The sequence below is a fragment of the Brienomyrus brachyistius genome, chromosome 1 (genome assembly GCF_023856365.1).
Source record: "Brienomyrus brachyistius isolate T26 chromosome 1, BBRACH_0.4, whole genome shotgun sequence".
NCBI classification, from domain to species: Eukaryota; Metazoa; Chordata; class Actinopteri; order Osteoglossiformes; family Mormyridae; genus Brienomyrus; species Brienomyrus brachyistius.
In genome coordinates this window covers 50,233,031-50,257,333 of record NC_064533.1, presented here as the reverse complement: position 1 = coordinate 50,257,333, position 24,303 = coordinate 50,233,031, and the positions used below count along the sequence as shown (strand labels likewise).

The window sequence follows — 24,303 nt, the reverse complement described above, 5'->3', positions numbered from 1 at the left end:
CTCCTTTCTGCAAGAAATTTTCCTTGTTTACAGTCCTCAGCAGGGAGGAATAAGGTGTGCGGGTGAATTGTAAGACAGGCAATTGTTTCCTCCAAAGGCCAAAATATCTTCTTTTACAGTTTTATTCAAATGAGCAGACAGTGACGAAGGACACAATTGCTTCCAGATGGCAACTGTTCAGCGCTGGCGTCCAATGAAAGAAACACGGATTTAAAGAAGACATAGCAATGAAAATAATGCTGTGAACTTGACAGGTCTTCAAATACAAAGAGCAGGAGCAAGACACTCATTTTTGTCTTAATTGTAGTACATAAAAGCAGCTGTATGGCATTTCTGCATAATTATTTTGATTGTGGATGGCGATTTTTAGAAATATTTATATTTCTAAAATAGTAAAATTCAAATCAGTATTGTTAAAAATTAATACAAACTTACATGGGGAACCAGTCTCTTACCTTCTGAGGCAATGGTACAATTTTAATGATGGACAGGATTTATGGACATTTCAGGCTACAATGCGGCAGATGTACTCCCAAAATATCTCACGTTATGCAAAATCACACAATAAAAATACGGTAAGGGCAGACCCAGAGGTTGGTTTATTGTTTCAAGAACCCCACCCAAAATAGGACTCTGACACCCCCCTCCCCCCCAGATATTTCAAAAACTAAATATATAGCTAGCAAGTACATTTAAAAAATAATAATAAGCTAAATAAATAGCATGTTGGCTGGTTACCAGTACATGTTGTTTCAGCATTTCCTTTATTTAATGTTTAGTGTAGTGAGTGGTGGCACTGCTCAAGACCCAACCAGACCACTAGCCATTATCTTCAAAATGCTCCACACCCATTTCACCAATATACTTTGTAGACATTGTAACACACACACACACAAACACACAGAGCTAAGTTTTTCTCTTGCCCATCATGTCCACCTAATCCCCGACTCTCCTCTAAGACGTGGCCCAGAGGAGCCACACCTGTTGCTTGTTGCCCCATGCTAGTCTCCGTATTTAAGTACCTGTTTGTGTTGTCATCCCCAGCAGAGCCATTGACGTCAAACCTTCCTACTGCTTGAGCCCTTCCTTGCTACAGTCCAACCCAACCATTATTGATCCCTTTGCGGCCCTGTTAGTTTCCAGTCCCTGTTTATTAAGTTCAATAAAACCCATTTTTCTTTTATCAAACATTTGCCTTCAAATACTTAGTCTCACACTTCGTGACAGAACGACCGGAATCAACTGATCACCTAGTGAGTATCTCCACATCTCAGCCTTCACACTTTCCCCTGCACCTGACCTTCTCCCTGTGCCTGAGCCTCTCTGACATTGATGATGATTGTTAATCCCTCCGGAGCCCTCCATCTCCAAGGTGCCTGGTTCGACCCTACCCTGCAATGTGAAGCCCCTCTGCCCACCTCCTCTCCACATTGTGAAATGCCTCTGCCTGCCCTCTCTCTGCAGCATGAAGCCGCCCAGTCCACCCTCTAACAGCAGTGTGAAGCCGCCCTGTCTGACATCTATCAGCAGAATGAAGCCGCCCAGTCCACCCTCTCTCAGCAGTGTGAAGCCGACCAGTCCACCTTCTCTCAGCAGTGTGAAGCCGACCAGTCCACCTTCTCTCTGCAGCATGAAGCCGCCCAGTCCACCCTCTAACAGCAGCATGAAGCCGCCTAGTCCACCCTCTCTCTGCAGCGTGAAGCCGACCAGTCCACCCTCTCTCCGCAGCATGAAGCCGACCAGTCCACCCTCTCTCCGCAGCATGAAGCCGACCAGTCCACCCACTCTCCGCAGCATGAAGCCGACCAGTCCACCCTCTCTCCGCAGCATGAAGCCGACCAGTCCACCCACTCTCCGCAGCATGAAGCCGACCAGTCCACCCTCTCTCCGCAGCATGAAGCCGACCAGTCCACCCACTCTCCGCAGCATGAAGCCGACCAGTCCACCCTCTCTCCGCAGCATGAAGCCGACCAGTCCACCCTCTCTCCGCAGCATGAAGCCGACCAGTCCACCTTCTCTCTGCAGCATGAAGCCGCCCAGTCCACCCTCTAACAGCAGCATGAAGCCGCCTAGTCCACCCACTCTCCGCAGCATGAAGCCGACCAGTCCACCCTCTCTCCGCAGCATGAAGCCGACCAGTCCACCCACTCTCCGCAGCATGAAGCCGACCAGTCCACCCACTCTCCGCAGCATGAAGCCGACCAGTCCACCCTCTCTCCGCAGCATGAAGCCGACCAGTCCACCCACTCTCCGCAGCATGAAGCCGACCAGTCCACCCTCTCTCCGCAGCATGAAGCCGACCAGTCCACCCTCTCTCCGCAGCATGAAGCCGACCAGTCCACCCTCTCTCCGCAGCATGAAGCCGACCAGTCCACCCTCTAACAGCAGTGTGAAGCCGCCCTGTCTGACATCTATCAGCAGAATGAAGCCGCCCAGTCCACCCTCTCTCAGCAGTGTGAAGCCGACCAGTCCACCTTCTCTCAGCAGTGTGAAGCCGACCAGTCCACCTTCTCTCTGCAGCATGAAGCCGACCAGTCCACCCTCTAACAGCAGCGTGAAGCCGCCTAGTCCACCCTCTCTCAGCAGCGTGAAGCCGTCCAGTCCACCCTCTCTCCGCAGCATGAAGCCGACCAGTCCACCCTCTAACAGCAGCGTGAAGCCGACCAGTCCACCCTCTAACAGCAGCATGAAGCCGCCCAGTCCACCCTCTAACAGCAGCGTGAAGCCGCCTAGTCCACCCTCTCTCCGCAGCATGAAGCCGACCAGTCCACCCTCTCTCCGCAGCATGAAGCCGACCAGTCCACCCTCTAACAGCAGCATGAAGCCGACCAGTCCACCCTCTCTCTGCAGCATGAAGCCGACCAGTCCACCCTCTAACAGCAGCATGAAGCCGACCAGTCCACCCTCTAACAGCAGCATGAAGCCGACCAGTCCACCCTCTCTCCGCAGCATGAAGCCGACCAGTCCACCCTCTCTCTGCAGCATGAAGCCGACCAGTCCACCCTCTCTCTGCAGCATGAAGCCAACCAGTCCACCCTCTAACAGCAGCATGAAGCCGACCAGTCCACCCTCTAACAGCAGCGTGAAGCCGACCAGTCCACCCTCTAACAGCAGCATGAAGCCGACCAGTCCACCCTCTCTCTGCAGCATGAAGCCGACCAGTCCACCCTCTAACAGCAGCATGAAGCCGACCAGTCCACCCTCTAACAGCAGCATGAAGCCGACCAGTCCACCCTCTCTCCGCAGCATGAAGCCGACCAGTCCACCCTCTCTCTGCAGCATGAAGCCGACCAGTCCACCCTCTCTCTGCAGCATGAAGCCAACCAGTCCACCCTCTAACAGCAGCATGAAGCCGACCAGTCCACCCTCTCTCTGCAGCATGAAGCCGACCAGTCCACCCTCTAACAGCAGCTTGAAGCCGACCAGTCCACCCTCTCTCTGCAGCATGAATCTACTCTGCCAAACACCTGACCAGGGGAAATCGCCTCCGAACCTCTAGAATTTGCACTGGAAGGGGCTATTGAATCCCACACACAGAAGACTGCTCCTTCCATCCCCATGTGTGCCTCCAGAGCCCATGCCCATCTCTATTGTGCCTTCAACGCCCATCCTGATCTCTGTTGTGTCTCTTTAGCATGTCCCCGTCTCTGCTGCGCCTCTATAGCATGTCCCCATCTCTGCTGCGCCTCGATAGCATGTCCCTGTCTCTGTTACATCTCTATAGCATGTCTCCCTCTCTGCTGCGCCTCTATAGCATGTCCCCGTCTCTGTTGCGCCTCTATAGCATGTCCCCATCGCTGCTACATCTCTATAGCTTGTCCCCGTCTTTGCTGTGCCTCTATAGTATGTCCCCGTCTCTGTTACGCCTCTATAGCATGTCCCCATCTCTGCTGCGCCTCTATAGCATGTCCCCGTCTCTGTTACATCTCTATAGCATGTCCCCGTCCCCGTTTCTGTTACGCCTCTATAGCATGTCCCCATCTCTGTTACATCTCTATAGCATGTCCCCGTCTTTGCTGTGCCTCTATAGTATGTCCCCATCTCTGCTGCGCCTCTATAGCATGTCCCCGTCTCTGTTACATCTCTATAGCATGTCCCCGTCTCTGTTACACCTCAATAGCATGTCCCCATCTCTGTTACATCTCTATAGCATGTCCCCGTCTTTGCTGTGCCTCTATAGTATGTCCCCGTCTCTGTTATACCTCTATAGCATGTCCCCGTCTTTGCTGTGCCTCTATAGTATGTCCCCATCTCTGCTGCGCCTCTATAGCATGTCCCCGTCTCTGTTACACCTCTATAGCATGTCCCCGTCTTTGCTGTGCCTCTATAGTATGTCCCCATCTCTGCTGCGCCTCTATAGCATGTCCCCGTCTCTGTTACACCTCTATAGCATGTCCCCGTCTTTGCTGTGCCTCTATAGTATGTCCCCATCTCTGCTGCGCCTCTATAGCATGTCCCCATCTCTGTTACACCTCTATAGCATGTCCCCGTCTTTGCTGTGCCTCTATAGTATGTCCCCATCTCTGCTGCGCCTCTATAGCATGTCCCCGTCTCTGTTACACCTCTATAGCATGTCCCCGTCTCTGTTACACCTCTTTAGCATGTCCCCGTTTCTGTTACGCCTCTATAGCATGTCCCCATCTCTGCTGAGCCTCTATAGTATGTCCCCATCTCTGCTGCGCCTCTATAGCATATCCCCGTCTTTGCTGTGCCTCTATAGCATGTCCCCTCTCTGGTACATCTCTATAGCATGTCTCCGTCTCTGTTACACCTCTATAGCATGTCCGTGTCTGTGCTGCACCTCTATAGCATGTCCCCGTCTCTGCTGCACCTCTGTAGCATGTCCCCGTCAATGTTACGCCTCTATAGCATGTCCACATCTCTGCTGAGCCTCTATAGTATGTCCCTGTCTCTGCTGCACCTCTATAGCATGTCCCAGTCTCTGTTGAGCCTCTATAACATGTCCTCGTCTCTACTGCGCCTCTGTAGCATGTCCCCGTCTCTGCTGAGCCTCTATAGCATGTCCCTGTCTCTTCTAAGCCTCTATAGCATGTCCCCATCTCTGCTGCACCTCTATAGCATGTCCCATCTCTGCTATGTCTCTATAGCATGTCCCCGTCTCTGCTGCACCTCTGTAGCATGTCCCCGTCAATGTTACGCCTCTATAGCATGTCCACATCTCTGCTGAGCCTCTATAGTATGTCCCTGTCTCTGCTGCACCTCTATAGCATGTCCCAGTCTCTGTTGAGCCTCTATAACATGTCCTCGTCTCTACTGCGCCTCTGTAGCATGTCCCCGTCTCTGCTGAGCCTCTATAGCATGTCCCTGTCTCTTCTAAGCCTCTATAGCATGTCCCCATCTCTGCTGCCCCTCTCTAGAATTTCCCCGTCTCTGTTGAGCCTCTATAACATGTCCCCGTCTCTTTTACATCTCTATAGCATGTCCCCATCTCTGCTGCACCTCTATAGCATGTCCCCGTCTTTGCTGTGCCTCTATAGCATATCCCCTCTCTGTTACATCTCTATAGCATGTCTCCGTCTCTGCTGCGCCTCTATAGCATGTCCACATCTCTGCTGAGCCTCTATAGCATGTCCCGTCTCTGCTGCACCTCTATAGCATGTCCCCGTCTCTGTTACGTCTCTATAGCATGTCCCTATCTCTGCTGAGCCTCTATAGCATGTCTCCATCTCTGCTGCGCCTCTATAGCATGTCCCCGTCTTTGCTGTGCCTCTATAGCATATCCCCTCTCTGTTACATCTCTATAGCATGTCTCCGTCTCTGCTGCGCCTCTATAGCATGTCCACATCTCTGCTGAGCCTCTATAGCATGTCCCTGTCTCTGGGGCACCTCTATAGCATGTCCCAGTTTCTGTTGAGCCTCTATAACATGTCCTCGTCTCTACTGCGCCTCTGTAGCATGTCCCCATCTCTGCTGAGCCTCTATAGCATGTCCCCATCTCTGCTGAGCCTCTATAGCATGTCCCCGTCTCTGCTGCGCCTCTATAGTATGTCCCCGTCTCTGCTGCACCTCCAGAGCGTACAACCAGTATGGCTCCAGAGGTCATACTTCAGGCTCCCAGCACAGAGAGGACCACTCCGCTTTCACTCAAGGCTCCCAGCCCAGGGAGGGCTACTCTGTCTAAGTCCCCAGCTCCCAGCCCAAGAGGGGGCACATCACTTGGATCCGGTCTCGCAGCAGTCATGCTGTCCCACAGAGAACTCCCGGGGTCTTGCCAGGCATCCCAGCTCTACCCTGCTTGACTTCAAGGGTCCTAGTTGTACCCAGTTTGCCTTCAGGTACCCTGGCTGTGCCCCGTTCACTTTCAGGTGCCCCCTCAGCTCCTGCCTAATCTCCTGCCATCTCTTCAGCTGTGTGTTCATCATCATCAGTGGTGTAGGTTGGGGTCCCGAAGAGTGGCTGGCTGAGTCTCCATCTCCAGGAGGAGAAGACTCCCATTTACCCGAGGTTACCCACCGAGGCAGCTCTCCTGCTGAGTGTCGGAGGAATGGACCTGAGGTGCCCTCCTGCACCAGCCTTGCAGTACCCTCTGCACCCTCCTGCTCTAGCCTTGCAGTGCCCTCTGCACCCTCCTGCTCTAGCCTTGCAGTACCCTCAGCACCCTCCCACTCTAGCCTTGCAGTACCTTTGGCACCCTCCCACTCTAGCCTTGCAGTACCCTCGGCACCCTCCTGCACCAGTCCCTTGTCTGTTGTCCCTTGGCTGAGTCCTGTGTCGTGTTTGGTCTGTGTCATCTGTGTGGTTTGGTTTATTAGTTTCTCCTGTTGTCCTTTTGGTCCCCAGTGCAGCCCCTGCATGTTACATGCCCCTTGTTATGCTGAGTATTCTGTCCTGTCTTGTTCTATCTGGTGGTTTTGCCCATCTGGTCTTGTGTGGTGTCTGTTTTGTGGACCCTGTCGGTCTTGCCATGTCCTGTCCAGTGTCCCGCCTGTCACTGGCCCCGTGTATCTGCCCTGGCATGTGGTCCCATTAGTCCTTTCTCCTTTTCTTTCTTCGTGCCAAGATGTTATGCTTCGGGGGGGTACTGGGTCCTCACTAATGTAGCCCTGATGAGTCACGCCTGTTGCTTGTTGCCCCTGTTTGTCTCATCAGTCCCGGTCCAGGTATTGACGTCAATCCTCCTTGTTGCCTGGGTCTTTCCTTGTTCCAGGCCTCCCGTTATTGATCCCTCATGTTCCTGTTAGTTTCCAGTCCTTATTTATTCAATAAACCCCTTTTTGTTTTGCCAAACGCCTTCATCCCACATATCTTGACAATAAAACATTAATTAAATTTTACAAAATACTGATTTAATTAATCTGAAGATTCAAATCATGTTCAACCAAAGGTGTAATTCAGAACTGATAGGAGGAGCAGTGATATTTAGTGCAAATAACATTAATGGTTTTAATATCTAAAAAAATTAATAAAAGTAGCTTATCAGTTATTTAGTGTTTATGAATATCAGGAAAAGTATCAGACTGGAAAATCTGACATAAATTATGATTCTCAGGTCTACTTAATCATAAATTATTTGCAAAAGAAAGAATCTATGCATGAAACAGGCTGGATAAACAACAAAAAGGATGGAACAGCATAATCTGCATTTCACTCAGCTACCTTTAACCAAATATTGTAATAAATTATTGCATCCAGTGAAGGTTAGGACCATTGCTTAATTTAGCATTTACATCCCAGCAGGACCAATTTTACACAATTTGGAACATATTCCACTGGATATCGTCCTGCTGTAGCATCAACTGAAACCACATGCTTGTAGGGTACAGGGCATGCCTGTAAATGCTATCAATAATAGTTATCTTGCCAAGAAATTCACATAGCAAACAAACACTAATTAGCGGCCATTTCCTACTGCAGCAGTACCTCAATCAGGGCTTCGCAATAATACAAGATCACATTGCAGCTGCGAAGGCAATTTGTAGGCGAATTTGCTGTCAAAATACAGGATTACTTCTAGATGGCAGAATTTTCTGTGTGATCTCTCTTTCATCCATCCATCCATCCATCCATCCTCTAACCACTCATCCTGGTCAAGAGTGGCACAGAGCTGAACCTAGGCGATACAGGCAGAAGGTTGCACCCTGGATTGTTGCCAGTCTGTCACAGGGCACATAAACCCAGTCATACTCTATGGAAAATTTAGAGACACCAATTAGTTAACACACAGAAACACACACACGCAGTCCAGGTATTTATATCATTATGGGAACTCTCCATTACTTTCTGTGAGCATAACCCTAATGTCTCACTATGCCAACTTAACCCCTACGCAGCCCTAACCCTAAGTAACCAAATAAAGCACAAAGGATTAGGTGTTTTAGTTTTTTTATTGCATTAACTGATTTTTATTATTTAGTGGTTATTTTTTCAAGGACCAAAAAATATCCCTATAAGGTAAAAAGTTTGAGTTTTTATCACATTGTGGGCAAATCTGGTCCAATAATAATAATAATAATAATAATTACATACACACACACACAAACACACACACACACATAGCAGAGATGGGATTTGAGTCCCAGAGGAACCGGGCAACACTGGTACTCACTGAACCACCAACCAGCTGTCCTGCAAGCTAAACATATTTTAAAAAGGAGCAGCACAGCAGCTCTGTATCAGTGTCAGGGTGAACCGTGATCAACGTTTTGTTAATACTACTATATAATTTTGTATGAACAGAAAAGTAATTTTCGAAAAAATTACATAAGGAAACATGGTTAATTCTACAGCTGAAGAAGAGCTCAAAAAGACCCCCCCCCCTCCCATTCAAAGCTACACCCCAATTTGTACAAAGGGAGAATAATGAAATCACAAGGACGTGTATTTAATAACCCCTCTTAAATAAGTCTGGATAATTTTTCACGAACACGCTGACAGTTAAATTAAAGTAACAAGCTGTATTACATAGGCCAAAATTAAACATTTTGGGTGCCAATAATTCAGAACAGCACTATTTTATCATTTTATCAAATGTACCCATGAATAATAATGTTTCATGTAGAAAGTAGAAACTGCTGGTGAAAACACCAGCACCGCTTCCTAAAACAATTAAAATGTTACAGGGTAAACAGCGAGAGAGGGATTAGCCCGATATTAGCATATAATTGCTAGCAGAAAACAATGTAGCCTTACAGATCGATTTAGTAGCCAGGAAACAGTTGCACAAAAGGAGGTAAAATCACCAATACTGCTCTCATGTGATAAGACATGTTGTGCTGTTCCATTTCATAAGTTACATGAGGTTCACAAGCTGGCATCCCATGGTTGGTGCATTTATTCACACTTCTTGGTTTCTTTTGGCACTTTCTGCTTGTTATGTTTACAATCATTCTGTTCAGTCCATGATCACATCTGGACAAGTAACAGATACATGTAAAACACTGTGTGAGAGGCTGTAATCCTCCAAAGTCTTTCTACATAGGATGATTTCTATAGCGAAGGCCAAAAAAAAGTCAAAACTTGCTTGTATGTTCTGGCAGCTTGATAAGGGGACAATCCTAATATTTTTTTAAGATGGGAGTCATAAGAGCAGCCATAATTCATACAGAGGGGTAAACCTTATCATTAGCCAATGATATGTTTTGAATTGGTGAGTGACAGGGGAGGGGCCACTCTGGAGGCCAATCAGCATTTAGTTAGGACCAGTGTCCATGTGGCCATGCACCTATATTACACTGCCAGTTGCACATTTACATTCTGCTGGTCACTGTTAATGGATGATCCATGCCAGAGGTGGGGGATGCTTATCTAGACCCCACTCCTTGTTAATTGCTTTAGAGAAGCTATTATTAGGATAGAATCTAAGTTCACCTGGTGTCCTAGTTAGGCGTGAATTGCTAATGGAAAGATGATACATCTGTAGCCAATGTGTCCTTCCCTAGAAATGGTCTCTCAGCACTCTGGTGGTACATCAACACTTCTTTGCTCAGTCTGTGGACAACAACCAACAATGGATTTAATATAAGATAAGCCTTATCAGTGCTAGTTAAAAACAATGCTAGTTTAAAAAAAATGCTAGTTAAAAACAATGATTCCACAGACATTTTTATCAGGAAGCAAATGGTTTGACAAGTTTCTAGTTCATTCTGGAGTCAATTCCATAAAAAGAAAAATAAGAAGCACATTATAAGACAAAATGTCTGACGCACTGGCTCACAAACAGATGAAGACAGCTAAAGAAATGTGATTTCCTGCAGAATGAGAAGTTAGAGGGTATAAGCACAGCATCGGTAGGCACCAAATTGCCTGAGCAACATTATGTAAATATTTAATGCTGTGTACATAAGTGAGTGCGTAGAAGAGTCTGGAAAGTCCTATTAAAACATAAGGGTAAGCTTTATTTTCTCTGAGTTTTTTGGTGTGATACTAAAAATGTTGTGAAAAGCTTTTTCATGAACAGACTTAGAAAATGCATATATATATATATATATATATATATATATATATATATATATATATAAAGATACGAAAATGCTTAGACTGAAAGACTTTTTTTTTATAGTGGGACTTTCTGAAGGATAGATATATGCAGTTTAAATAACACTGGTTAAAAGCTACAGTTTGTACAATTTGGGCCAAATCGATACCAGAAGGACATTCTGAAGGAAATCTGATTTCCTGTTTAAATCAATTTAAAGATAATTAAAGCTAAGGTTGCTGTATCCTGTTAACTACTGATTCATGATCTCCAGTCAGCATGTACAATGGTTTCCTTCTGCTTAAACAGATGCATGAAGTCTTTGAGAAAAGTCTTTTATTTAATATATTATATTCTTGTTTTTAAGTCGACATAAAACACCTAAATGTAGCAACTTCATGCTTTTCCTGAAACAGCCCAAAAGCCATTGCCCAAGAAACAAAGAAAATAATTAATATTTTTCTCAAAAAAAATTCTGTTTTCCATATTGTCCCCCTCCCCCCCTCCACTCAAGATACAGATTTACACCAGGGAGGGTAGACAAAGTAATGAACCATGTGATTTGGAAATTAATCATAAAAAAGCAATTTAATATGAGAATGAAAATATAAAAATGCAATGCTGAGAGAAAGCAGACACCAACGGGGAACAAAGTGATATCGTGAAACAAGCCTCAATCATTCTGCCAGCTCTGAACAGCCTCCATCGCTCTCCAATGCAAATTATCATAATATGCCGGAGGGCTTCACTTTACTAGCACTTAAGTGGGTGAAGTAGGAGGAAAACAACGTGTTTTCAAAAAGCACGGCTGGAAAGTTTCAACAGAACTTCAAACGCCTGTTTTTTCCTTTTTTTCCCCCTTCTTAAAGGAAGGTGACACCCAAAGACTCTTCAGTTTGACACTGACAGCTCCCTTTGGCGCGAAATGAAACTGGCGACGAATCGGGGACAGTGAGTAATTACAGACTCGGGACGGTTACACGTTATAGCTAATATTTACATTTATAAGCTATCTTCTGCTCAGCCTACGCAAGGAGCCCTCAATAGCGGACTGGCAATAGTTATTAAAGCTTGATTCTGGAACGGAATTGCTCTAATGCTTGTCAAAGCGTAGTATGAAGGGCTGGATGATTATACGTGCAGATGTAGATGCTTCGTAGATATAATGTAGCTCAGTTATTGGTGAATTCTTTTGTATTGTATAGCATGTGCTTATGCATCACATATAAGCTGCTAGTGAGAAACACCATGACTTCTGCAGGAGGCACTAAAGAATATATTACGAACAATAACATCTAGCTTAATATACTAAAAGCAGGGTTGACACTGTTAATGGGTTGGATTCCTCTCCCACATGTGATGGAATCTTCTGCGTCTGTCAGATAGTCCTGCTAGGTGCATTCAGTCAAGTCTCCCCACTGGACGTAGCCCTTGATGCGGTTTACAAAAACAAAACAAATTTGTTTTTTCTTACAACTGTTTTGACGTAAGGACTCCAGCTGACGTCCTGTGGTGCGATACGAGGGCTGAGGAAAATACCTTTCCCCTTATCTCCTGTTCCCCTTCGGTGTCAAATAAGGGCAAATTGTAATCAGAAAACTCTAAAACGACTTGACAGGAAAGGGAACTGCAGAGCTCGTTCCGGGCCTTTTGATCCTGTCTGAGTTACCTGGGGCTCGTCTCAAGAATAAAACCTAGGAGTTATAATTGAGAAACCTTCTCTTGCCATCATTGCGGCTGTTCATACACCCTGAGGGTGGGGGGGGTTCTTTTTTGAATGCGGCCAATACGGAATTGCTATTTTTCCAAGGCCGGTGTGGCGTGGCGAACCCTATTTACACTTAAACTGGTTATATGCGAATCAAAAGACAAACCTCTAACAAACCAATACAGGACCTGTCAGCCTAAACTCCATTTTCCAGTCAAATCGCTGAGTCTGATAAAAAGTGATAACAACGGTGAACAAAGAGCAAAGGGGGAACAAAAACCTAATTAACAGATTAAGTTGTGAGGGCATTTTATAAAGTGTAGTTTAGATAAAACTTTAACGTGCTCGGTGAAACTGCTGACCGTATGGGTGCTATAGACATATTTATCCGTGTGTTTTCAATACACAGATAATACGCAAAAACGAAAAATAACATTAAGCTGACATAAAACTCACCGATACACACACACACACACACACACACACACACACACACACACACACAAACGCTCCCTAAAATAATAATTAAAAAAAAAAAACAATACAGAGTATTTTTGGATATTTTCCACAGTTTGCATGCTCCTTAGAGAATGCAGTATGAAATTTAGAGACAGAGATCACATAATTGACAGAGCTCAGGTTATTTCTATTGTCGTGCATGTGGGTGTGTCCATATCCTGTTGCTTTTGCTTTGATTAACTGCTCATCCATTGCAGATCTCCTCTGCAGTGTAGCACTGCTATGAGGAAAGAGCGGTTGGCAGGGCAGGGAAAGCCTGGACAGGGAACCAGGGCATCACACGCTAGCCACATGTATGCTAAGGGTAATGGTGCAATACCAGGTCAAAAAGCCACAACTCTGGACAGTTGGGGCAGCTTAAGTAAACTGAATATATACATTGAGTTAACATTTTTTATTTAGCAGATGCTTTTGTATAACATGGCGTACAAGTATGAATTAAAGAGCAGCGTCACATAATATAACTGGATAAAAGTTAATGACCTGCTCAGGAGCCCAACAGTGACATCTGACACTCTGCCAGCCATGGGACTTGAACTAGTGATGTTCTGATCAGAGGCACGATCTCCTAACCTGCATAGCCAGACATCAACCCAAAACAAGACCGGCGCCGTTCAAACCCACAACCTTGACATGATATCGTAACTCATCCACGCCCTGAATTCTCTGGCAGATCTTCTTATATTGCGATATTTGCAAAGTTTACTGTTTTACACTTTGACCCATTTATGCGGCGGCTGAATATATTTAATAAGAGAAGCAGATTAACCGCCTGCCAGTTGTACGGCATCAGCTTTACCTGCTTGATAAATGGTAAACGGGCTGCATTTATATAGCGCTTTTCTACTCTTATGAGTATTGAAAGCCTTTCACATTTCATGCCTCACGTTCACCCATTCACACACACACCGGTGGCAGAGGCTGCCATGCAAGGGGCCAACCTGCTCACCGGGAGCAATTTGGGGTTCAATGTCTTGCTCAAGGACACTTTGATGGGGTCAGGAAGAACCAGGGCTTGAACCTGCAACCCTCCGGTTGCTGAATGATACAGTAGCACTACCTCCTGTGCCATCATCTTCCCCACTGGGGGCTTTCCACCATTAACCTTATCCTTAAACTTCTTGACAGACATTTGAACTAACATAGTGGATGAAGAATGGACAGCCAGGTTTTCCTATGTGCAGCCAACCTTAACTCCAACTGCACATTTATTGCATGTGAACACAATGCATGTATCACACTGGTGAAAGTCTTTGTCTATTATTTATTGGGGTACACATTTAATAGTTGACTTCAGTCCTTAGTTTTCTTACCCCAAACACCAAATATAGACCAAACATGTTACAGACCATATACCCTGGAAATCATTGAAATTCCACAATAAATATGCAAAAAAATCGATTAGATGGAAGCAGCATTCAAAAAGACATAGAGCTTAAGGGCTACTGATTGCTTCCAAAACGGTTACAGCCTAATTTCTCTAGATACATCTTTGGCAAGAAGAATGCAGAGGAAAGATCAGATGATAATTCATTCACAGTTTCCATCATTTATGACACGTGCATATAAATGAGTATCATATCATTAGAAAACGATTAAACAAAGGTGATGCAATTCCATTAGCATCTCCCCCGATACCCATAATTTTTAAACTATACATTAATATTGGACAAGGTGGCTTTTTAATGACAAGTCGAAGCATGCGGTCAAGCCTCATGAAATAAAACAAACATCCCATTGGTGGCCAGTGACTTCCCCCAAATCTGTTTCCACAAGCAGGATCCATACATCTCCTCTTCCAGGGAGAAATATTGCTTAATTTTCCCAGGGAACTTTTGATCCATGTCAGCAGATTCACCGTGTGCTCGTCTCTCATGAACGGATGTTTATCTCGCAATTGCGCCTGGGAGTCGTATGCTTACGGCACGCAGTCCTGGTTTAAATGCCAGGCCTGTGTAAGCAGTCTCTGCAGTGGCTGATGAATGACCTGTTAGAGATCTTTGAGTGCTGATATTGCTTTGCAAAGGTAAGCTCCATTCACCACGGTGATCTGGCATCAAGTGAAAAGGAAACCAGGATGTAGGACAATGTACATAACAAGTCATACATACAAAGACAGATTAGACCCTCATTCTGGCTCACTGTGTGACCCAGACATCAAACAATGATACAACGCATACAGAATAGAGCCCTTTAGATATCAGACCTCATTGTAAAGAGGAATCTGCAAGGTTCCGTAATCCACAATATATAAACAGTGCTGCTCGATTTGATATTGTGTTGTTCAAAAGTTAGAAACCATGTGGTCTTCTACACATTATACAGACAAAACTGGAGCCATGAGATTGGATTTCAAGCAGTGTTCTTCGGGAAGATTCTATCTTCACATGGTCATCGATGTCATAAAGGAGAAAGGGAGTATCTTTAATTTAATGACTTTAATCTTCGTAGCGATAATTTAAAGCATGTGGGAACAGGGCTTGTTAAGAATGAGAGAAAATGCAGAAGGAAAAAAAAGGTTTAAATGCTTAATTTGAAAATCAGCAAGCCTCAGCAGCTAAAGATAGAAGCAGATTTTGTGTTTGGGAGAAAAGACTCTCCTCCGGGGGTAAAAAAAAAAAATGCAACTCTTCCACAGCAGAGAATTTGAAATTTAAGGTATGGTTTCTTTTCTGAAATCAATACCCGTTGAAATCTTATTCTGCAAATATAATTGTCATGATGATGATACAATGAGCCAAGACAAACAACGTAAGGTTGACATGACTTATATGAGTCACGATCGAGGAGTAACACTCTGTCCATTTAGCCCCTCAGATGATGTAGTGATATTAGAGCTTCAGTAACAGTATTCTCAAAACAGAATGGCTACGTTCTGGCTTACACTCATGCAGTAAGCAACACTGGGGATACATTATGAGAAGTTTATTTTTATTACTAAGCTCTTTATACCATTTTCTGATATAAACAGGCAGATAATCGATACCTAACAACCCACACCGAGAGTCATTAGTTAATATATGGAATATAAAAAGAATTACAGTATACTAGTGATTTTTACCAGTTTCTTGTGAACCTCACAAGACGGATATGGTGAGAGAGAAGCTACAGGAGATGCTACACCTCATTCAGGCTGCGAAGGGATCCAAACCCACAGATGTTTATGAGTTTTGAATCACCAATTATACTTTCATACAAACTAGGACAAGTGCGCTTGACTGAATGGGGGTGCGTTACATCTGTGATTAATGGTTATACTTTTGTTCTAGTTAATTCTGTACAAATGTAATGTAAACAGAAAGCAATTTATCACGAACATGTTATATAAAGGTGTTATTTTATCTTAAAATGATTACTTTTGCAAATTGCCATTATGGACAGCTCTAGGAAGAAACTATTTTTAATTAAATGGAAGTTGAATATGGGTTATAACCAGTATTGCTGAAGAGGGTTTAAATATGGTATTCAGTTCCCCATTCTCCATCCATTATTCCAACATTTAGAGTAATACTGGGTGCCCTTAAACCACCTCTGGATTGTGTTTTCAATGACGGTTCTCTTAACAGCACAGACTGGCAGAAAAGATGCTTGTATGGAGAAAAAAATGCAGTAAAATTATATGCAGCCATTTCATGCTTTACTTTGCTTTTTGTAAATTACTTTCTGTTGGATTTTTCCAAACTGTCTTCCATCAAAAGCTGAACAAAAATGGAACCTGGTAATGTTACTTTTATCTTCTTTGTTCACTGATTTTATCTTTCAAATATACATTATCCATCTCCTGTTTTTTTGTGAAATAAATTCAATTCCAACACTTACTTTTTTTTTATAAATCTTTCAAACTAGGAAAATATGAAGATAAAAAAATGCACAAATCAATACAGAAAAGGCTGTCTGTTTTCTTAAGAAAATAAGTTCAGTCCATTTTTAATTTGTGTACACAAGCCCAATTAAAATGTCCAGACATGGTAAGATTCTTTGTCTTTGTGCATAATGTCTGCCTCAAATCTGTAATTGTACAGCCCCAATTAGCATTCTGACACAGCTGTAGTCACAGCAATTATTCCTTTCATCCATCCAGAATCGGCTTTGTGTTTATATGGTAGGTGTTGCTATCACATCCACGTCAGTCCATACCACCTGATTATGAAATTACCTCACAAACTCTATGCTCCAGTGTGGTGCTGAAATCACACACCTGTCACTACTCGCTGGAATGACAGCTGCATTGGTCTCAAATTATTTAAAAATGTAAAGCATACAGCTCTGGCATTTCTCATTAATCACATTTGCTGCTCTACTCTGATAAAAATTTAAGGGCTTAATGTGGTTCTAGACTTAATGTGGTATATACAGGGACACTTCTATGATGTTCTTTTAAGGTCGGGGTATATGAGGGGCCATAATTCATACCCAAGGGTAAGTCTTATTATTCACCAATAACTTCTATTTAATCAGTGAGTGACAGATGAAGGGGCACTGCTGAGGCCAATCAGCTTTTAGCTGCCCCCCTGTGTCCCCGCCCCTATATAGACGGCCTTATTGGATGCATATACCTTGAAGTTTAAACTTGGTTAAAACACATCTACTAACAGACCAACACCACATTTACAAACAGCAGCTAAACGGAAGGCAAATCCCTGACAGCCTGGCACAACCCTTCTTAATTCAAGATGTACGTTGTTAAGAGCAGAACTCGAGATGATACTTGATGTTAAACAAGGGCTTTTGACCATAAACCGGGTGTGGAAGAGTCTTAGGATTAACACGCAAGTATCTGCATTTGTGTCCAGCCCAGAAGCAAATTCCGAATTCATAAACAGCCTTGAAATTCATTCGTTGCTCTGGTTTAAGCCCACGGACATAACATGCAAAAACCGTCTTCTGAAAGGTCACTATCGCTCTCAGAGCCACTGAAGGTAATTTGAGCAGAATAATATTACGCTGATATTTAGGGATGGGACATTTGTGGCTTCAAAAATCCCGAGGAGGATGACAATAGCATGTGTTGGAAGACGGTTAAAGTGGCTGTTAACTAAAGTTAATCTCTCCTTCATCCACTGTGTGTTTGGAGGTTTACTTTTCAGTTTACATACCACTAATTTTATAGGTCTCCATTTGGTATGGAATCAGGATTGCCCACATGTTTTAAAAGTGTCTTAAACTAATCCCAACCCAGGGGTGTAGCATGCACAACCAGGTCCAAGCTGAAACGAAGAGAGAGAGAATTTATCTAATTCTCAGAAATGAGAAATATCTGAGAGGATATGGAGCCCACACTGAACTTCCACCTTTCGTATGTGCATTGTCTCCAGATTGGCAGCTGGACTGCTAATTAAGAAGTGTGTGTACATCCTTACATATTTGAAAGGCTGTGTCAAAAACAGATCTAAAAACGTTCTCAGTAAAAGACGTCATAACACCAAAAAAAAACAACGACATTCTTAACTTTACAGAACAATGCATGAATCATTAATATTTTTTGCCCTGACTTAGAGCGCAGAAGGAAAGAACACACCCAGCTCCCAGATGAAAAGAATGAACTCAGAAAAAGGAAACTAGCAGTAATTATTGCTTGCATAGAAGCCCTTAAAAAGCAAGGACATCGCTGTGCTCAGAAATGTCACACAGCATGAGGCTCATTCAGTGCCTGCAGGATTCCTTTTGTTTATCAATGTTCCTGATGACAACTTTAACAATTTATCTCATTCTTCACACATCTAATCACGCAGCTAACAGAAGATACACCCCACAATCCTCACGGTATGTTGGAGGAAAGGAAAAAAAAATGCACTGACCTGTCTTAATGACTATAGGACCATTGCACTGTCTCCGATTGCGATGAGGTGTTTAAAAAAACTATGGAACGTCATAGCAGACACTCTGTTAGGACAAGTGAGAGTTAACATATCATCAAGAAGAGAAACATATACTGTATGAGTACCATCAGTTGGTCAACGTCAGATTCATTCTCTTGGTGAAAATTAATAATGGCTGACAGAGCTACACAACAAAATTTAAAATATTATGAATATCCCTCAGTTACATCTGGTTATTTCTGACAATGCAAATTGTGCAATATTTCTAAAAGTAAATTTATTTTAAGAATATTAGAGGTGTATACAGAGCTGACTCTAGTTATTGGCAGAACAGACTAGAGCCCCTGATTTACCTTAGTTGTATGGGAAGTGAAATGATCAACTTTCTTGGTAGGGGGGCCTGACAGATGGCCCTGGGTTCATACAGATGTTTTAAACCAGGTGTGGATGTAAACTCGTCATCTCTTCTTTTTAATTAATATGACAAGTATAGGGTTCTTTCTTTTGTTTCAAAACAAAAGAAATGGCTATTTCAGTATTAGTTTAAATACTAGAACTCGTGGCCGTAAGTGGAAATTAGCGGGAGAACATTTTAAAACGAATTTGAGGAAGGGAGTATGGAATCTAGCGCAAGCTAAAGCCCTGGATTCCTTTAAATCAGAGCTAGATAAGATTTTAACAACTCTGAGTTATTATAGTTAAGTTCTCCCCAAACGAGCGTGATGGGCCAAACGGCCTCCTCTCATTTGTAAATTTCTTAATGCAACTTTAAAGCCACACACAATTTCAAAGCTTAAAATACACCATAATGCACAGGGTATACTTCTTAGGGACTCTAGAAACTTCTAAATTTGTATAGAGTCTAGTGGATGCAATTGTAACATTAGCCATTCAAGCAACAACTGCACATCTGATTGCCTCATTACGAGTTTTGAGGGAAGGTGAATCTGTTAATCTCACACATAAGAGCCTGTCACACTGTATTATTGCTTTGCCTTTCAACAATAACTCAGGGCAGAAGTATCAAACTCGCTATTCCAACAAATATTGTCTTTATAATTGTATGTGTTAAATTGAACTTACGAACAAGTTACGTTCCGAACAGCCATTCATAACTTGAAATGTTCGTAAGTCGTTATTCAATATCATTTAAAAAGTGTATGCAAATACAAAGAGCTAGGATGCTGGGAGAACGCACGCTACGCTGCTGCGCGGTGGGAGTAGTGACCAGAAGTCATACTAGGCGGAATTGGCACACAGAAAAAAAATTGATGTTGTGGACAGGAAATCCCAATGAACACAATTTGGACTTACTGTCCTCTTTGTTCGTATGTCTGAAAGTTCGGAAGTCGAAAGTTTGTAAGTAGAGGTGCGTCTGTACTGTTCCCTCACATCAACAGAATGGAGGGTTTGGTCTCTGGTCTGGGTGTTTGGAGTTTGTTCTCTTTTGATAACTGGGTGCTACAGTTCCCATCCAAAGACATACAGGTTGGTTAACTGATGATTGTCTGTATTATGTGTGTTTGTGTGTGTGTGTGTGTGTGTGTGTGTGTGTGCGCACGCACGCCCTGTGATGGACAAGCCTCCCATCCAGGATTTCTTTTCTGTCCTACATGTTCCAGAATGGAGTCTACCTCCAAAATGGATTTACCCCATGATTCAATTTCTCACAAGCAACAACATGGTTAATAAACATAATCATAATTAATTGTCATTAATTATTTTTGTCATATTATATTATGCCAAAGGCCTCTCTAAAGCACTGACATTATAGCATAAGATGTTTGATGGTCTGGTCAAAGAAATATTTCTTTGCATCTTAAGTTGCATAATACATAAATATAAGCTTTTCCAAGGCTCAAGTGAGTTTGATTCTCAACTGTAAATGTCAACAGGTATATTTTTTTAAAGAGGGAGAATTATTGCACAAGACACAATTATGATGACTGATATGGAGAGGTGGCGTACAGGGTGGTGGCAGCCAAAATGACATTTCATCAAGGAAAAGGTCAAACGTGTCATTTTTTTCTGCCCCTTGCTGTTAAGGTGTATAAACAAGCATGTTATTATAAAAGGTCAGAAATCATCACTGAGGAGAAAGTGTGTCACAATAAAAAATGGGATTTCACCAATATTAAATTACAATTTAATAGTGATATCTATTAAAATTTTAGTCTCCTGTCCAGAACCCTTACATGAAAAAAACAGATATTTAAGCAGCTAAGATTAAAATACTTACATCAGAAGGCAAACTTGTGATTGATGTAAGAGAGACAAGTCACTCAATTCTTTTTAAAATGCATAACACATTTAGCATTATAAAAAATGATGAACAGGGGCACTGAAGATAATCTACCATATCCTTGGTTCTTTTAGCCAATACCAAGATTCTGAAATCTCTCAGAAGGGAAGCAATTTGAGAGAGTTTTCCAAGTAAATTTACAGGAGTCTTTCCACAACTCTTGCAAAATTAATCAAGACTTGCAAAACTGGTTGCATAACCAGCATTAATGACACACAGATCTTCCAGGTCCTTTGCCAGGTGCTCAAAGTCCACCTATTCTGCAGTTTCTGGGTTTAAATTCATGAATTTGATCAACAGCCTCATGCAGATGGCCAGACTGAATCCCTCCAGTGCACTGGGAGCTAAAGATGACACACAAGCGGTTTTACTAAGCAGTCCCTTGCACACGCAGCATCCAGCCTTTCCTGGAAGTTTTCGTGAGTCTCCCCCAAAATTTAGATGCGTTGTTACCGCATTGCTATTTTGAGGGAGCGCAAAGTGATTGAACTTTAATAAAGTGTCCAAAACCATTTTGCTATTTTGACAGCAAAAACAAACAAAAAAATACAGACTTTGCACCAGCACAGAAAGGTCGTCGTAACTCTCTTAATTATTCAAAGGTGTGTTTTGGGCATAACCTGCAATGAACCAATCAGAATGTCAAGTCCTCTCACCTTTCAAAGACAGCAGCGCATGTGTTAAAGCGGAGTGCGATTTTAAAAGCGTGCTTACCTGGCAGCCAGATCGCTGAAGTAAACCAACATGTGCACATCATCTACAGGAGCATCACTGTTCTACCGACGCCTTTCTTGGTGAAGTAAACGCTGGATGTAGGAGCAACGAGTGTGTCCTCGTTTTCTGGTATCACCACATCATCCACTTAGTGCAGAGTGTGGTAGAGGAATAATGATGTCAGAAGACGGGGTAAAAGGAAGTGCGCTGGTTCGAACGGGAACTTAACTGTGATGCCCGGCCCGTCCGCTCCTCGTGTGTGCCACGCCCCTGACTACCCACGTGTTCCTTCCCGATCGTTGCCACCTGTGTCTGATTACTTTGATTAGTCTTGTCCTGTTTTAAGTCCTGGTCTTGCCTGTTACCTTTGTCGGTCATTGATGTTACCTAGTGTGCGTCCTCGAGTGATGTTTCCTGTGTCCAGTCCATCCAATAAATCCCCGTTTTCCCTACTTCTGCCGGCTCGCCTGTTACCTGCTCGCTTCCCGGACGAGCGTGACAGAATGACCGACCCACAGAAAAAGAAGAAGCGGAGAAAGAGGAGAATCCCGGAGGAGACGATCCGTCTCAGAACCTGCTCGCTCTCCCGGATGTGGCTACCTCCAGAGGAGGAGGTGCCCGTCCCAACTCCAGCCCTGGGGCCGACCCCACAGGGATCGTGTTCCGTGTGGAGGTTCTGGCCCTCGAGTGAGGATGAGGAGGAGAAGTCCATCGTCTACCCGGACCCACAGCTCATCCCCCCTGCAGCAGCCACCCCGGAGGCGCTCTCCGCGCCTCTCCCAGGGAAGACGGCAGACTGCACCAAGCAGTTCTTCGCCCTCCAGGGACTGTTCTGGAGGGTCTTGGAGGGACTGGTCACTCCAGTGAGCCCGGAGGTGGTGGAGCTCACAGCGCGTCTACAGAGGGACTTTGACGCGTTTACTCCCGCCTCCGACCGGGGGGATCTGGAGAAGATGGCAGAGGACCTCAGGCAGCTGCTCCAATTACAGAGGGCAGGAGCCCCCGATCCGGAGCAGTCGCCTTTGCCAGTCACCCCGACGCCTGGGCAGCCTCCCCAGCCTGCAACTCCGGAACGACTGCCGCTACTATCTGTGCAGCCTCCTACGCTGCCAGCGCAGCGCGCTCTGCCACAGGCGCAGCTACCTGCGTCGCCTGCGCCGCTTCCTCCGTCGCTTGCACAGCGGCCTCCGCTGCCAGTGCAACCACCTCCGCTCCCTCAGCCTGCGGACTCAGCTCCCGAGCAGGCGCTCCCTCAGCCTGCGGACCCGGCTCCCGAGCAGGCGCTCCCTCAGCCTGCGGACCCAGCTCCCGAGCAGGTGCTCCCTCAGCCTGCGGACCCGGCTCCCGAGCAGGCGCTCCCTCAGCCTGCGGACTCAGCTCCCGAGCAGGCGCTCCCTCAGCCTGCGGACCCGGCTCCCGAGCAGGCGCTCCCTCAGCCTGCGGACCCGGCTCCCGAGCAGGCGCTCCCTCAGCCTGCGGACTCAGCTCCCGAGCAGGCGCTCCCTTAGCCTGCGGACCCGGCTCCCGAGCAGGCGCTCCCTTAGCCTGCGGACCCGGCTCCCGAGCAGGCGCTCCCTCAGCCTGCGGACCCGGCTCCCGAGCAGGCGCTCCCTCACACACGCTTCCCGGACGGGCATGACACTTAACGATGCTTGTGTGTTTTTTATTTTAATTTTGGGTCTGCAGTTTGCAAAATAAAAGTACAAACTTTGTTAAAATAGCACAACCTACAGTTTTTAAGGTGTTTTAAAATACTCAAATTAAAGACAGTTGGGCTGTGTTTTTAGATTCCTTACCAGGCTACAGACGATTCAGCTCTTCCGCAGCTGATCCCTCCTTGCCCAAGGTTCTGCACTCCTATGTTGGCATCGGCACATGCAGTTCAGCATCACGCCTTCTGAAGTCCCGTAATGTTTCCTCATTCATCACGCATGGCCATGTTTTGCAACATACATGTCACAATCAATGCAGCGACCTTCTGCGGGCTGTACTGTAATGTTCCACGTGAGTTATCATCTAAACATCTGAAAAGCATTTTCATTGTCCTTTGAATTACCGTATGTGTTTAATTCTGATAATAAACTCGAAAGATTTTTTTAATGATACGGTTTTCTTTTTTTTTTTTCTTTTGTTAAACAGTATGATTACCTGAAAGGACCAGATGTACTCTATAATAAAACCTATATAAATGAAATAACATTAGAAAAACATTAGTACTCATCGAATGCGTATCTGTGTCAATGAGAAGCCATGTGCACCAGCATGTTTGTAAAATGTGCCACTTAAATATCGATTCACAATGAGCCATTGACTTTAGACATGGATTTTCTTGGTCTGAAGCGTAATTTTACTTAAAATAGCAATGCCCCAATAATGTGCTCAGGCAAACAAACTGTCACGACGGGCGTTGTGTAAATAAGGAGGACACTGCTGCGGATCAGGCAGGTGAATGGGCTTTAACATCCTTCTTACAATCCAGATCTATTTCGACTGCAACCACGTTTGCAATTATAGGTCGTAGGTCTGCACGAACAAAATCCACAAATTTGTCTACTGTTTCAATGTGTGATGCAGTTGTCATTTTTGACTTGCTCGCACTTGTAGTAAATGTCAGGGTAGCCTGGCCCTTCTAAATTGAAGACACGTGCCAGACTTGTGCCCATGATAGCATTTTGTTGCATTTCTCACAACAGGCAAAGGGCAATAACAAGGACTGTCAAATATATGATTTTCCCTTACTTAGTTTGAGTAAGTAGTTTTACATTCATCTTTCCTTAAGCAGGCACTTATGTCTCTCAAGCATTTA

General features: G+C 44.5%; 1 long non-coding RNA gene across 1 annotated transcript in view; it reads right to left on the bottom strand.

The window, feature by feature from the left end:
- LOC125733994 (uncharacterized) overlaps positions 1 to 21,727 on the bottom strand; it is a 32,548-nt gene extending 10,821 nt beyond the window's left edge. The window contains exon 1 of the long non-coding RNA XR_007393329.1: positions 21,498 to 21,727. This is a non-coding gene — a long non-coding RNA (uncharacterized LOC125733994). The remainder of the gene's footprint in view (positions 1 to 21,497) is intronic.
- Positions 21,728 to 24,303: the final 2,576 nt, after the last annotated feature.